The sequence below is a fragment of the Oncorhynchus nerka genome, linkage group LG15 (genome assembly GCF_034236695.1).
Source record: "Oncorhynchus nerka isolate Pitt River linkage group LG15, Oner_Uvic_2.0, whole genome shotgun sequence".
Lineage (NCBI taxonomy): Eukaryota > Metazoa > Chordata > Actinopteri > Salmoniformes > Salmonidae > Oncorhynchus > Oncorhynchus nerka.
This window is the reverse complement of record NC_088410.1, coordinates 45,967,068-45,982,674: the sequence shown is the minus strand read 5'-3', so window position 1 is coordinate 45,982,674 and position 15,607 is coordinate 45,967,068. Positions and strand designations below refer to the sequence as shown.

At 40.8% G+C, this 15,607-nt stretch overlaps 1 long non-coding RNA gene across 1 annotated transcript; it reads left to right on the top strand.

Moving 5' to 3' along the window:
* Positions 1–79: 79 nt before the first annotated feature.
* On the top strand, positions 80–14,403 carry LOC135559911 (uncharacterized). Its single transcript, XR_010458599.1, has 2 exons — positions 80–559; positions 12,912–14,403. It is a non-coding gene; the product is annotated as an uncharacterized LOC135559911 (long non-coding RNA).
* The last annotated feature ends 1,204 nt before the right edge of the window (positions 14,404–15,607 follow it).

The following is a 15,607-nucleotide window of genomic DNA, read 5'->3' as shown; positions in this document are numbered from 1 at the left end:
GCAAATGGGGAAGATCTGAACTTACCACACAAACTGTCAGTACTTTACATAATACTAGAAACGTCGTTATTCACAGAGTTCGAGCTGTTGGAGGAATCGAATACCAGATTAATTCAGCACATATTGAATTATGAAACCAGTGTAACATTTTTACACTTGTTTATCCAGTCATTGATCATTGTAACTAGAATGGTTTCGGATATTGTTATATTAGTTTGACTTTCTTGTCAAGAAATATTCACAATCTGATGATGGGATTTAACAAAATGTTGGCACAATTATATATTTTGAAAAACGTTTTTTTCATGGATATGATGATTTTTACAAATTGATCATTCAGTTTAAAACACAATAACCCCTGGATAAGGCTTCTTCACTCTGTTAGAGATGAGGCAATGTGGATTATGCCATTGCTCATTGTTTTCCACAAGAGGGCAGTGTTGTTCTGCTTTTCTTTGAGAGCTTCAACCTCTGCTTTGATATGATATCACAACAACTCACATTCGGACTAAAATACCACAACTTGCATCTGGCCTACGAAGTACTTGTGCAACACTAGGTAAGGAATCAAAAAAAGCAATTACACTGAACTGTCTGAACAAAACAATACCCTCATTGCAATTTGTAACACAGTTGAGATGTAGACTGTAAAATTCTTTGTTTTTGTAATGCAACATTAGTGTGGATTAAAGTAGCCACAACTGTGGTCCTATAAATCTTCTCATCCTAGCCAGGAGTGAAAATATAAAACAGATATAGCAATATCTGGCTCGCTATACAGTACCAGTCAAAAGTTCGGACACACCTACTCATTCAAGGGTTTTTCTTTATTTTTTTTACTATTTTCTACATTGTAGAATAATAGTGAAGACATCAAAACTATGAAATAACACATATGGAATCACGTATTAAACAAATTTAAATATATTTTATATTTGAGATTCTTCAAAGTAGCCACCGTTTGCCTTGACAGCTTTGCACACGCTTGGCATTCTCTCAACCAGCTTAATGAGGTAGTCACCTGGAATGCATTTCAATTAACAGGTGTTCCTTGTTAAAAATGAATTCCTGGAATTTATTTCCTTCTTAATGTGTTTGAGCCAATCAGTTGTGTTGTGTCAAGGTAGGGGTGGTATACAGAAGATAGCCTTATTTGATACAAAAACAAGTCTTCACCTGGAATGCTCTTCCAACAATCTTGAAGGAGTTCCCTTGAGAGAATGCTCAGTAACACATATTCATGTGCCATCTCTTCATAGGTTTTTAGGAGCATATACCCACGTGGGTGAATGAATGATAAACTTAGGTCCATACTCTGGTAGGTTTCAGTAATGCTGTAAAGTTGGTTGCCAACGACCATATGAAGTCCAAAGAAGAAAAAGAAGCCTTAAGGAAGGAGAAGAAATGACGAGAAACAAATTCGGTTTACAGTTTTATATGTGGATTAATTGTCAGAGTTGAGGACCTTGTGCATTTCAGGAAAAATAACAACCCAATGTTTACATACCAGGACAACTTAGCTAGTAACAGCAAGCTAGCGAGATAAATTGCCATACATTTTTTATCCTTTTTGATCTGTCCCCAAATTAATATAATTGGTTCAGAGTTTGTTTTGATATTTCAACCTGCGCGTCCTGATCGCTTCTGTTGTGGGCGAACAAAATCAACGTGCGCGTGTTCGGTTTGGTCAGCATGTAAGGAATTGTTGAGACCAAGAGAGATGAGGGTTCTCTGAGGAAATTCAAAGGCATATTTCACAGATTTAGGTCTCTTTTTTTAGACAATAAAGGACTGTGTGTATGAAAGTTGAATTTGGTTAGTTAAGTGATGTTATTTTGATATAGTGTTTTCTCAAACCCAAGAACACAAGCCAGAGTGGACCGACCACATTCCATAAAAACACAATACGCAGTTGAATATCCCAAACTATTAAAGACAACAAAGAAAGCCAGAACAGAAAAGACATGATTATTCTGATGGAACCACAAGACAACAAATGGGCATGGGGAGAAGATACTATTTATTCCTAGAGTAGGCCTACCTGCCTTCCATGCATTCGAGGGAACTATCCCAGTGGGCACAAACTGGTTGAATCAATGTTTACAACGTATTGTGATGTGGAATCAACGTGGAAAATACCTTGGATTTGAAAAAAGCATCAACCAGTACTGTTTTCATCCCATTTCAACCAGCGTTGTAAACATTGCAATTAGGGTACAACTTCAACTTAAATAGATTGGCTTAACCTGACTAACAGGTTGTTACATCAATTGAATTTCAACGTAATCATCAGAACTTTGTATGCATTGAAATTGCATTGAAAATTCCACATAGAAACGTAATACATCTTTATCATCCTATATTCACTATATATTGATTGGGTGGTTGAATTTTTTTAAATATTTGATTAGACATTTTATTTGACTTTGTTTCAATGTTGATAGTAAAATGGTATGTTTGAATCAACATCATTTTTTCAACATCAATGATTCCTGCCTGAACAGTGACTTCTACTGGTATATGATTGGCAATGCACTTCATTGAGAACAAGTCTACCATCCAGATGCCTATCTCTATGTACCCTGCTTGGCTTTGGAAACAAGCTGTGTCCTTTTCAGCTAACATATCATGTTGACACAATTACACATTGATCAGCTTCCATACTCATTTGAGTAAACTACCTAAATAACAAAGCATTTGCTGACCAGCTGGCAAGTGTCTTTACAGAAATGTTCAATCTATCCCCGTCTTTAATTCCAACATGTTTCAAGCTGACCAACATTGTCCCTGTTCCCAAAAGCTCCAAGGTAACCTGCCTAAATGGCTATTACCCTGTAACACTCACATCTGTAATCATAAAGTGCTTTGAAAGGCTGGTCATGACACACATCAACACCCTAGACCCAGTCCAATTCGCATAACTGCTCCAACAGATCCACAGATCCACGCAATCTCAACTGCACTTCACACTGCCCTCTCCCACCTGGACAAGAGGGGAAATACAGTAACTATGTGAGAATGCTGTTCATAGACTACAGCTCAGTGTTCAACACTATAATCTCCTCCAAGCTCTTCACTGAACTCCTCCCACGGCAACTGGAGCCTGGACTTCCTGACGGGCCAGCCCCAGGAGGTGAGGGTAGGCAACAACACTTCTGCCACGCTGACCCTCAACACGGGGGTCTCTCAGAGGTGTGTGCTTAGTCCCCTCCTGTACTCCCTGGTCACCCACGACTGCACGGCCACGCATGACTCCAACACCATCATCAAGTTCGCTGTGGACACGATGATGCTTGGCCTGATCAACAACGGCAATGAGTCAGCCTACGGGGAGGAGGTCAGAGACTTCGCAGTGTGGTGCCAGGATGATAACCTCTCCCTCAATGTCAGTAAGAGCAAGGGGCTGATCGTGGACTATAGGAGAAAGTGGGGAGAGCACATCCCCATCCACATTGATGGGACTGTTGTGGAGTGGGATGAGAGCTTCAAGTTCCTTGGCGTCCACATCACTAAAGACCTAACATGTTCCACACACATCCGCACAGTCATAAAGAGGGCACGGCAGTGACTCATCCCCCTTGGGAGGCTGACAAGATTCTTAAGAAGTTCTACAGTTGCACCATCAAGAGCATCTTGACTGGCTGCATCACCGCTTTGTATGGCAAATGCACTACCCTTGACTGACAAGCACTACAGAGGGTGGTGCGGACAGCCTAGTACATCCCTGCCATCCAAGACCTCTATATTAGGCGGTGTCAGAGGAAGGCCTGAAACATTGCCAAAGACTCCATCCACCCAAGCCATAGACTGTTCAGTCTGCTACCGTCCGGCAAACGGTACCGTAGCATCGGCTCTCGGACCGGCAGGCTCCGAGAGAGCTTCTACCCCGAAGCTATAAGACTGTTAAATAGCCAGACTGCTAATTAGTAAATTAATGGTACCCGAACTATCTGCACTGACTTTATCTTGCACTGACTGTACGCATGCTCACTAGACTATATACAGTATATATATGCTACATTGACACTCACACACAAAAGCCACAGACATTTACATACATTACATACGCACACACACATGAATACCGACACAACACAAACACAAACACACATACACGCGCACACACACACACACACATTTACACTCATCATTTGCTGCTACTCAGTTTTTTGTTTCACTCTTATTATCTATCTGGATGCCAAGTCACTTTACACTACCTTCATGTACCTTGAACCTTTGCACTGGTACTCCCTGTATATACAGTAGCGCCTTGTGTATTTCATTTTGTTCCTCATGTTACTATTTTAGTTGTATTTTTCAACTCTGCGTTGTTGGGAAGGGCTCGTAAGCAAGTATTTCACAGAAAAGTCTACACCAGTTGTACTCAACGCATGTGAAAAAAATACAATTTGATACAACGAAATAGTTGAAAGTAACTTCTCTAACATTTCTTACACATGCTGTATGTGAAAGTACATTTGGAGTGAGGTTGGGTTTATATGACATCTGATTTGCCCAACAAAAGACACCACTATTTCAACATGTTGCTAGGTATACTATCCTTCATAGTTGATTAGATCTTCGGATGTTTTAAGTAGTTATGGACTGTCCTGTTGGAAGGTGAACCTTCACTCCAGTCTGAGGACCTGAGCGCTCTGGAGCAGGTTTTCATCAAGGATCTCTCTGTACTTTGCTCCGTTCATCGTTCCCTTGATCCTGACTAGTCACCCAGTCACTGCCACTAAAAAACATCCCCAAATCATGATGCTGCCACCACCATGCTTCACCTTAGGGCTGGTGCCAGATTTCCTTCAGACGTGACAAATGGCATTAAGGCTAAAGTGTTTAATCTTGGTTTCATCAGACCAGAGAATATTGTTTTTCATGGTCAGTACTTTAGGTACCTTTTGGCAAACTCCAAGTGGGCTGTCATGTGCTTTTTACTGAGGAGTGGCTTCTGTCTGGCCACTCCAATATAAAGGCCTGATTGGTGGAGTGCTGCAGAGATGGTTGTCACAGTGGAAGCCACTGTGTTTTTGGGGACCTTCAATCCTGCAGAATTGGATGGGGATTTTTTTGCTACCCTTCTCCAGATCTGTGCCTCGACACAATCATGTCTCGTAGCTCTACGGACAATTCCTTCAACCTAATGGCTTGGTTTTTGCTCTGACATGCACTGTCAACTGTGGGACCTTATATAGACAGGTGTGTTTCTTTCCAAATCATGTCCAATCAATTAAATTTACCACAGGTGGACTCCAATCAAGTTGTAGAAACATTTTAAGGATGATCAATGGAAACAGGATGCACCTGAGATCAATATAGAATCTCATAGCAAAGGGTCTGAACAGTTACAGTGGGGAAAAAAGTATTTAGTCAGCCACCAATTGTGCAAGTTCTCCCACTTAAAAAGATTAGAGAGGCCTGTAATTTTCATCATAGGTACACTTAAACTATGACAGACAAAATGAGGGGAAAAAATCCAGAAAATCACATTGTAGGATTTGTTATGAATTTATTTGCAAATTATGGTGGAAAATAAGTATTTGGTCACCTACAAACAAGCAAGATTTCACAGACCTGTAACTTCTTTTTTAAGAGGCTCCTCTGTCCTCCACTCGTTACCTGTATTAATGGCACCTGTTTGAACATGTTATCAGTATAAAGGACACCTGACCACAACCTCAAACAGTCACACTCCAAACTCCACTATGGCCAAGACCAAAGAGCTGTCAAATGACACCAGAATCAAAATTGTAGACCTGCACCAGGCTGGGAAGACTGAATCTGCAATAGGTAAGCAACTTGGTTTGAAGAAATCAACTGTGGGAGCAATTATTAGGAAATGGAAGACATACAAGACCACTGATAATCTCCCTCGATCTGGGGCTCCACGCAAGATCTCACCCCGTGGGGTCAAAATGATCACAAGAACGGTGAGCAAAAATCCCAGAACCATATGGGGGGACCTAGTGAATGACCTGCAGAGAGCTGGGACAAAAGTAACAAAGCCTACCAACAGTAACACACTACGCCGCCAGGGACTCAAATCCTGCAGTACCAGACGTGTCCCCCTGCTTAAGCCAGTACATGTCCAGGCCCGTCTGAAGTTTGCTAGAGAGCATTTGGATGATCCAGAAGAAGATTGGGAGAATGTCATATGGTCAGATGAAACCAAAATATAACTTTTTGGTAAAAAATCAACTCGTGGTGTTTGGAGGACAAAGAATGCTGAGTTGCATCCAAAGAACACCATACCTACTATGAAGCATGGGGGTGGAAACATCATGCTTTGGGGCTGTTTTTCTGCAAAGGGACCAGGACGACTGATCCGTGTAAAGGGAAGAATGAATGGAGCCATGTATCGTGAGATTTTGTGTGAAAACCTCCTTCCATCAGCAAGGGCATTGAAGATGAAACGTGGCTGGGTCTTTCAGCATGACAATGATCCCAAACACGCCCGGGAAACGAAGGAGTGGCTTCGTAAGAAGCATTTCAAGGTCCTGGAGTGGCCTAGCCAGTCTCCAGATCTCAACCCCATAGAAAATATTTGGATGGAGTTGAAAGTCCGTGTTGCCCAGCAACAGCCCCAAATCATCACTGCTAGAGAAGAATTTTATGGAGGAATGGGCCAAAATACCAGCAACAGTGTGTGAAAACCTTGTGAAGACTTTTGACCGTTTGACGTTTGACCTCTGTCATTGCCAACAAAGGGTATATAACAAAGTATTGAGATAAACTTTCGTTATTGACCAAATACTTATTTTCCACCATAATTTGCAAATAAATTCATTAAAAATCCTACAATGTGATTTTCTGGATTTATTTTCTTCTAATTTTGTCTGTCATAGTTGAAGTGTACCTATGATGAAAATGTCAGGCCTCTCTCATCTTTTTAAGTGGGAGAACTTGCACAATTGGTGGCTGACTAAATGCTTTTTTGCCCCACTGTATGTAAATAAGGTATTTCTGTTTTTAATTTTTAATAAATGTGCCCCCTTGGTCATTATGGGGTATTGTGTGTAGATTGATGAGGAAAACATTTCATTTAATACATTTAGAATAAGGCTGAAAAACGAAACAAAATGTGGAAGACATTTTAGATGATTGTGGACTACAGGAAAAAGAGGACTGAGCACGCCCCCATTCTCATCGACGGGGCTGCAGTGGAGCAGGCTTAGAGCTTCAAGTTTCTTGGTGTCCACATCACCAACCAACTAACATGGTCCAAGCACACCAAGACAGTCAAGCCATAAGACTCCTGAACACCTTATCAAATGGCTACCCAGACTATTTGCATTGCTTTCCCCCCTTTTACACCGCTGCTACTCTCTGTTATAATTTATGCATAGTCACTTTAATAACTCTACCTACATGAACATATTACCTCAACTAACCGGTTCTCCCGCACATTGACTCTGTACCGGTACCTCCCCTGTATATAGTCTCACTATTGTTATTTTACTGTTGCTCTTTAATTACTTGTTACTTTTATTTGTTATTCTTATCTGTATTTTTTTAACTGCATTGTTGGTTAGGGGCTCGTAAGTAAGCATTTCTCTGTAAGGTCAAATCAAATTTTATTAGTCACATGTGCCAAATACAACAGGTGTTGTATTCGGCACGTGAGTAATACAATTTTGTTTGACTGACAAGATATGACGGCTTATTACACAGAGATGAGAAAAAAAACGAGAGAAAGGGACGTTTATTTTGGATACATTCTAGGACTGTCTTCACATTAATCATATGCATTGTACACAAACCACCTCTCATTTTGGAATAAGACGTATTGAATGTATGTGTTGAATGCTGTCGTTCGTCATTATATCTCTGTCGAAACCAAACCTTGAAAGGGGGTTTTGTTGGCCTTTCCGCAGCCCGCTTGTACATGCTCTGATTGTCCACCAGAGGTTACAATGTCTTTCTTCTTAGTTGTTCGGTCTCCAATGAGCTTTGTTCAGAACTTGTTCTTAGCTCACATGAATAGCCAGAGCATGTTCATGTTCGAGTATAGTCTGGTGAGTTTGTCTTCTTCACCTCATGTTGTTTCAACAATTTCCCACGTGTAGCTAACGCTCCATGTTTCCTGGTCTGGTAGGTGAGGTTATTTTCTCATCTAGTGTTGAGGTTGAGAGTTTCAGAGTTTCTGTCACGCTCTGACCGTAGAGCGCTTTTTATGTCTCTAATTTGGGGTTGCTCAGGGTGTGATTTGGGTGGGCATTTTATGTTATTTTTCTATGTATTTGTATTTCTTTGTTTTGGCCGGGTATGGTTCTCAATCAGGGACAGCTGTCGATCGTCTCTGATTGAGAACCATACTTCGGTAGCTTTCCCCCACAGGGTTTTTGCTGCACCTTAGTCCTCCACTCCTTCCAACAGCCATTACAGTTTCTAACCATTTCAACATGTGGTCCACGGTCTCATGTCTTCTGGTATGATATGTTAATTCTTACCCAGTCCTTTTAAAAAGAGAGGTTCCAAAGGTTCACACTGACAAGCTCTCTGATTTCATTCGGGGTGTGGCTACTTAATGGACAACGTATCATCAAAACTATGATCTCGTTATAGTCTATATTAACAAAACTATTCTCTTCATCCTTGATATTTCCTACACAACGTAAAGGATGTAAACCTGACATACACAGTGTGAAAGCTCTTCAAGTTACAATATTTTCGGGAAAACATTTTTATTCCATTTTTGTTATGACATCACGAAATAGACATTAATGTTCCATAGACCATCTCTCATCATTCCCCACATCCGGATGTTTGGAAATATTGTTCCAGTGTTCTCACTTTTGGACGTTAGAGTTTTTGGGTGGCAAAATGTCTCTGTAAGTAAGGCACATTCCGATCACCACTCCTGAAGACCAAAAGAAGCAATTGCTGCATACAATTTACGATTGGCTTGAGGTGTCATCAATCCCTACTCCTTTCTGTGGGTGAGAGGGGTCTGGTGGACATGGATCCATTGTAACATGATCTTTGGATCCTCAGAGTCATGCAGCTTATATGCACTTAACATTTTCTCATTTATTTTATTCCATGCTATTGTTACAAATACATTTGTGTTGACTTTGATTAGGGCGTGGGAATCTAAGAGCATCTGCTAGGCTATATTAACAAACGAGGATTGCATAGCTCACCACATGATCCTCAAACCAAAGCCTGGCCAAACTTGTGATTCTAAAAGTGTGACAAAATCTATGGATAGTAGACTACAATTGTGTCTGTCAAACAGGTAGGGCTACCTCTTATTTCTTGAAAAGGAAGAAATAGGCTACAACACAAACTCTCTTATTTTTAGTAGCCTAAAGTCAAATTAAAATGAAGGCCTTGAATTCCTTACTTTCAGCACCTACGCGCTGTCCATCTCCGCGGCAGACGCTTCATAGTAATGTAAATTACTCAAATATGGCTAATTTTGAGTACAATACCTCTGACAAAAAGCTTCATTATGGGCCACGAAACATTGTTTTTTTAAAATTAAAATCAATTAAATCAGTAGAAAGCTTACTTCCGGTCCTCCTTCTCATCTTCAGTCTCCCTCTCAAACTGAATAGGAGGATATCAGTAGGCCTAGTCCGCGTGCACAGATATTGCATTTCTTGGACAAATTTTAAAAAATTCCGGAAGAAGCTTTTGACTCGTCTCCTGAAGAGCCACCATACATCAGCAGTCATTGGTTAGGCAGCACAAAGGATTAACATCAGCAAGAGCAGGGCAGGCCCATGTCTCATGATTGGGAACACCTATCCATTGCAATGTGACATTTCACATGAGCAATATGAGCAATATGACATTTCATCTACTTCAAATTACATTACCCTCCCCTGGTCTAAATTAAATATACTAAACACTCCCCCTGACTGAAATTGAAAATGCATGACTTTCCCCTATTTTCCTCCGGGTAACAATTGTGTACATTTTGACCTCTCCCTTTCAATTAGCCCTATAATTAGGATGCCAAATTCATGATCCAGCATTCTGAAGCTTGACTTACCCTTCATGGTCAATGCTAAGGTTAATCATTGACACAAACCTGTCTTCCTCATATGTATTGAACTTAGTAGGAAATCAGCCAAATATATAGACATGAACAAAATGCATAAGTGATTTGTGTTTTCCTTCAACTTTCTGAAGAGGTAACGGTGCAGGACTGCCCCTGTGTGTGTGTTTAGTTGTCTATCACTTTGTGTATCCAATACCAATGACGCTAATGACATTCTCTTCTGGCAGATGGAAACACTTTCCCAAAAACCTTCTAAATTAAATATTACAGACAAAGTAGTCTATGCTCACCAATGGATTATTTGCAACAATGCATTGGTGATTTGTTTAGCAAACTCTGCAATCACGCTTTCTATAGAAACGGTGCTAACTAAGAAAATCTCTTACTGGTGCATTCTTAAATTAAAAGGTATCTACATCCAAAAATGAAAATGTCTTTTTCCCAGACCTCAAAAGTCATTTTCTGATGTGGTTTAAGCATTGTTGTGGACTTAGAACATCCAATGCTGTTGTTTTTCTATTAATAAAGTGTGAATCTGAAACCTCGAAAAACATTACGGAATTTAGGAAATACTCAATGGAATTAGGTGAAAAATCAAAGATTTTATAGGGCCCTACTGATGTTATATATTGAGTAGGATTAAAATAGTGTTTTCATAGCCTAATAATTTATATATTTAGTATATCTTACTTGCATTCTCTCTTATTCTGGACAACTTCTAATCTACATTGCTATTCTGTAAAGGCCTTCAAAAACATGAAACAATGGATCAAATTATGTAGGCCTATGCACTTCAAGCCCAGCTTGTTCGGAAAATGAAGAGAGAAGACAGACAGTATGATTACCTGGCCACTGCCCTTTGCAGTCCTTTTAACGGGTTGTGTGATTTAATCACCGATACCATTGAGTGACTTTGCTCTTGTGCCATAAAATGTGTGGTTAGGACGCAATCTAAAAATGAGAAGAGAAAGCTTGCCTATGAAGTCATTAACATTCACAGTGATGTACTCTCACTGTGGAAATTATGGGGCCCTGTCATTGCTCACGGCCTTACTCCCGCCTGCCCTTCTTAAAATACAATTCCTGCTCCTCATTTTTACAGGCCTGGTATAATGTGGTATTAAAATGCAAAGGCTTCTATTGAGTTAACTTATTTCAGACGTCTGTTTAATTTAATTAAATGTCAAGTGAAATGACAATTAGGTCTGGCACAATTACTGTGTAATCGTGTACCGGTTATGGATGAAGAGCATTTTTTTTGTGGAACTAAAGACGGGACGGCCAGTCATTTTCGTGTAGTCGAGTCTGTTTCCGCGGTAACGTAGACTTTAACAATGTGATGAAACTTTGTTGCTCCTTGCTGAAACAAGCAAGGTGCTGTACCAAATGAGTCTTCGGCTGCCTAGCCAATGCCCCTTTCCCTGCAGCACACATTGAAATAGTATGAATAGAACTGGCTTGGAACCTCTAACCCTGGCAATTTGACTGGTAAACTTATGGGTACACTTGCAATGGCTGCCTGGTATTGTGATGCAATAATTCGGGTGATTGTGGGCAAATAGCCCTTACACAGCCTGGAGGTGTGTTGGGTCATTGTCCCGTTGAAAAACAAATGATAGTCCCACTAAGCGCAAACCAGATGGAATGGGTTATCGCTGCAGAATACTGTGGTAGCCATGCTGGTTAAATGTGCCTTGAATCCTAAATAAATTACAGAAAGTGTCACCATCAAAGCACCCCCACACCATCAAACCTCCTCCATGCTTCACGGTGGGAACCACATATGTAGAGATCATCTGTTCACCTACTCTGCGTTTCACAAAGACACAGCGGTTGGAATCAGAAATCTTACATTTGGACTCATCAGACCATAGGACAGATTTCCACCGGTCCAATGTCCATTGTTGCATTGTTCTCGGCCCAAACAAGTCTCTTCTTATTGTTGGCGTCCTTTAGTAGTGGTTTCTTTGCAGCAATTCAACCATAAAGGCCTGATTCACGTCTCCTTTCAACAGTTGATGTTGAGATGTGTCTGTTACTTGAACTCTGACGGATTTATTTGGGCTGCAATTTCAGAGGCTGGTAACTCTAATTGACTTATCCTCTGCAGCAGAGGTAACTCTGGGTCTTTCTTTCCTGTGGCGGTCCTCATGAGAGCCAGTTTCATCATAGCGTGTGATGGTTTTGCAACTACACTTGAAGAAACTTTCAAAGTTTCTTCAAGTTGATATTTTCTTCAAGTCTAAATTTTCTGGATTGACTGACCTTAATGCCTTAAAGTAATGATGGATTTGGTCTTATACCAAATAGGACGATCTTCTGTATATCACCCCTACCTTGTCTCAACACAGCTGATTGGCTCAAACACATTAAGAAGGAAAGAAATTCCCCAAATGAACTTTTAATAAGGCACACCTGTTAATTGAAATGCCTTCCAGGTGACTATGTCATGAAGCTGGTTGAGAGAATGCCAAGCAGACATCAATGCAAAGCAGACATCAATGCAAAGGGTGGTTACTTTGAAGAATCTCAAATATAAAATATATTTTGATTTGTTGAACACTTTTTTGGTTACTACATGATTCCATGTGTTATTTCATAGTTTTGTTGTCAACACTATTATTCTACAATGTAGAAAATAGTGAAAAGAAAGAAACCCTTGACTGAGTAGGTGTGTCCAAATGTTTGACTGGTACTGTATGTCTACTGAAAGTGTTAAATCAGGTTTCCTGGATATTACAAAAGGTGTCCAGCAGGTGTCAATTCTGGGTTCTGTACTTTTTACTGTTTACATTAACAACATTGACTTGCCTGTAAAGAAATGTACCTGCATTTGTATGTTGATGTTGTGTATGTAACTCCCTGATCTGTTTCACCTGTCCTGTCCCTACTCCAGGTGTCACCCGTCTTCCCCATTATCCCCTGGGTACTTAAACCTGTGTTATCTTTGTCTGTTGCCAATTTGTCTTGTTTGTCAAGTCAACCAGTGTTTTGTCTCAGCTCCTGCTTTCCCCCAGTCTTTCTTTTCTCGCTCTCCTGGTTTTGATCTTTGCCTGTCCTGACTCTTAGCCCGCCTGCCTGATCACTCTGCCTGCCCCTGACCCTGCCTGCCGTCCTGTGCCTTTGTCCCTACTCTGGATTACCAACCTCTGCCTGACCTGAACCTGAGCCTGCCTGCCGTCCTGTGCCTTTGCCACTACTCTGGATTACCAACCTCTGCCTGACCTGAACCTGAGCCTGCCTGCCGTCCTGTGCCTTTGTCCCTACTCTGGATTACCAACCTCTGCCTGACCTGAACCTGAGCCTGCCTGCCGTCCTGTGCCTTTGCCACTACTCTGGATTACCAACCTCTGCCTGACCTGAACCTGAGCCTGCCTGCCGTCCTGTGCCTTTGCCACTACTCTGGATTACCCCCTGCATGCCTTGACCTGTCGTTAGCCGGCCCCTGTTGCTGTAATAAACATTGTTACTTGCTATTGTTCCCACCGTTGACCAGGCTCAATCTGAACTACAGTCTACCTTCATTGTACTACAGAAACTTTATTGACCTGAAATTAGTACTGAATGCAGGTAAAAACGAGTCTGTTCTCTAGAGAGCATAAAAGTCTGATTTAAGCATATGTACTTTGGTGCCCATATTCAACATGTCTGTGCTTACACATATCTGGGCATCTGGATAGACGAAAAGTTTTCATTAAATAAGCATATTGATGAGTTAACGAAGAAGCTGAGAATAAAAATGGGCTTCTTCTTTAGAAATAGGTTTGGCCTGTTCCTACCGGTCCTAGACTATAGCAACATCATCTATATGAACACAGCTGCCACATCATTAAAGCCGTTATATGCATTTGATCATATTACGGGCGACAATGTTAGTTATCATCACCGCATTCTCTACCAGAAAGTTCCTTGGCCCTCTTTGATGTCACATACTGTAGGTTGATACATTACTATGTTTTCATTTATAAAGCACTTTTACAAAAAGTCCCACTGTACCTAACATTTCGACTAAACCCTCGACGAATGAGTTACCACACCTGGTCTCAGGGATGACTCTGGAAATTCCTTTGGTCTCTACTGAATGAGGTAAATCAGCTTTTAGTTTTCTTGCAACTTGTTTGTGGACCAATCTTTAAATTGTAATTACATTTCATGTTCTGGTGCCTCTAGGGTAATTCAGAAAGCGGATTGAGGACCTTATTCCTGTGTTTTTTTTATGACCGTGCTTTTCTTTCTGCTTTAATTTTTGTTTTTATATTTTCATGGGTGTTTTCTGTAATTTATGTAGCTTGGGGCCCATCTGTAAGATATCTTGGTCTCAGTATGACTCCCTGATAAAATAAAGGTTCAATGAAATGGGCGCCAAGATCGCGTCAAATAAATAATAATATTGCTTGTTTATGAATAACATTACTACTGGGCTGGCACCTCACCAACATTACAGGCACATTTAGTCTTTGCCACTCCCTGGTGAGTGAACAATGAAACCGAGTAGGTCTCGTCAACAACACTTCAACAACACTTCACACTCACGAAGCAGCATTCTAACCAGTGGCTCTACTAAAACCAGGGTATAAGAGAGACACTACTTCAAGTCTTAGGCAGGGTGATATTACCACAAGATGCTCGCTCTGGCGTTCGGGTTACCAGCCAGAGATACTAAATCTAGTACTCGCAGCACTCTGACCTTCCACGCAGCAACCTCAGAGGACAGGCAGAGTCCAGTTGTGTGATTCATGTCATGAAAGGATGACTTCACAACGATGATCTGGATGTATCAGAGTATCTATACTGAACAAAATTATAAACACAACAGGTAGTGTTGGTCCAATGTTTCATGAGCTGAAATAAAAGATCCCAGAAATGTTCTGTATGCACAAAAAGCGTATTTTTCTCAAATGTTGTGTAGACATTTGTTTACATCCCTGTTAGTAAGCATTTCTAAATTGCCAAGATAATCCATCCACCTGACAGGTGTGGCATATCCAGAAGCTGATTAAACAGCATGACCATTACACAGATGCACCTTGTTCTGGGGACAATAAAAGGCCTCTCTAAAATGTGCAGTTTTGTCACACAACACCATGCCACAGATGTCTTAAGTTTTGAGAGAGCTGTTGCCAGAGAATTTAATGTTCATGTCTCTACCATAATCCACCTCCAACATCGTTTTAGAGAATTTTGCAGTACGTCCAACCGGCCTCGACCACAGACCATGTGTACCCAAGCCAGCCCAGGACCTCCACCTACGGGATTGTCTTGATTCTTCACCTACGGGATTGTCTGAAGTGTTGGGGAGTGCTGAGGAGTATTTCTGTCTGTAATTAAAAAAACTATTGTTTGGACAAACCTTCTGATTGGCTGGGCCTGGCTCCCCAGTGGATGTGAAATCCATAAATGAGGGCCTAATGAATTTATTTCAATTGACTGATTTCCTTCTATGAACTGTAACTCAGTAAAATCTTTGCAATTGTTGCATGTTTCATTTATATTTTTGTTCAGTATATTTTTCGTCGGCATAATTAGAAAAATAGGAAATAACAAGCTTTCAGTTCAATGTGTCTCAATTTCCTTTGCAAAATGTACCATACT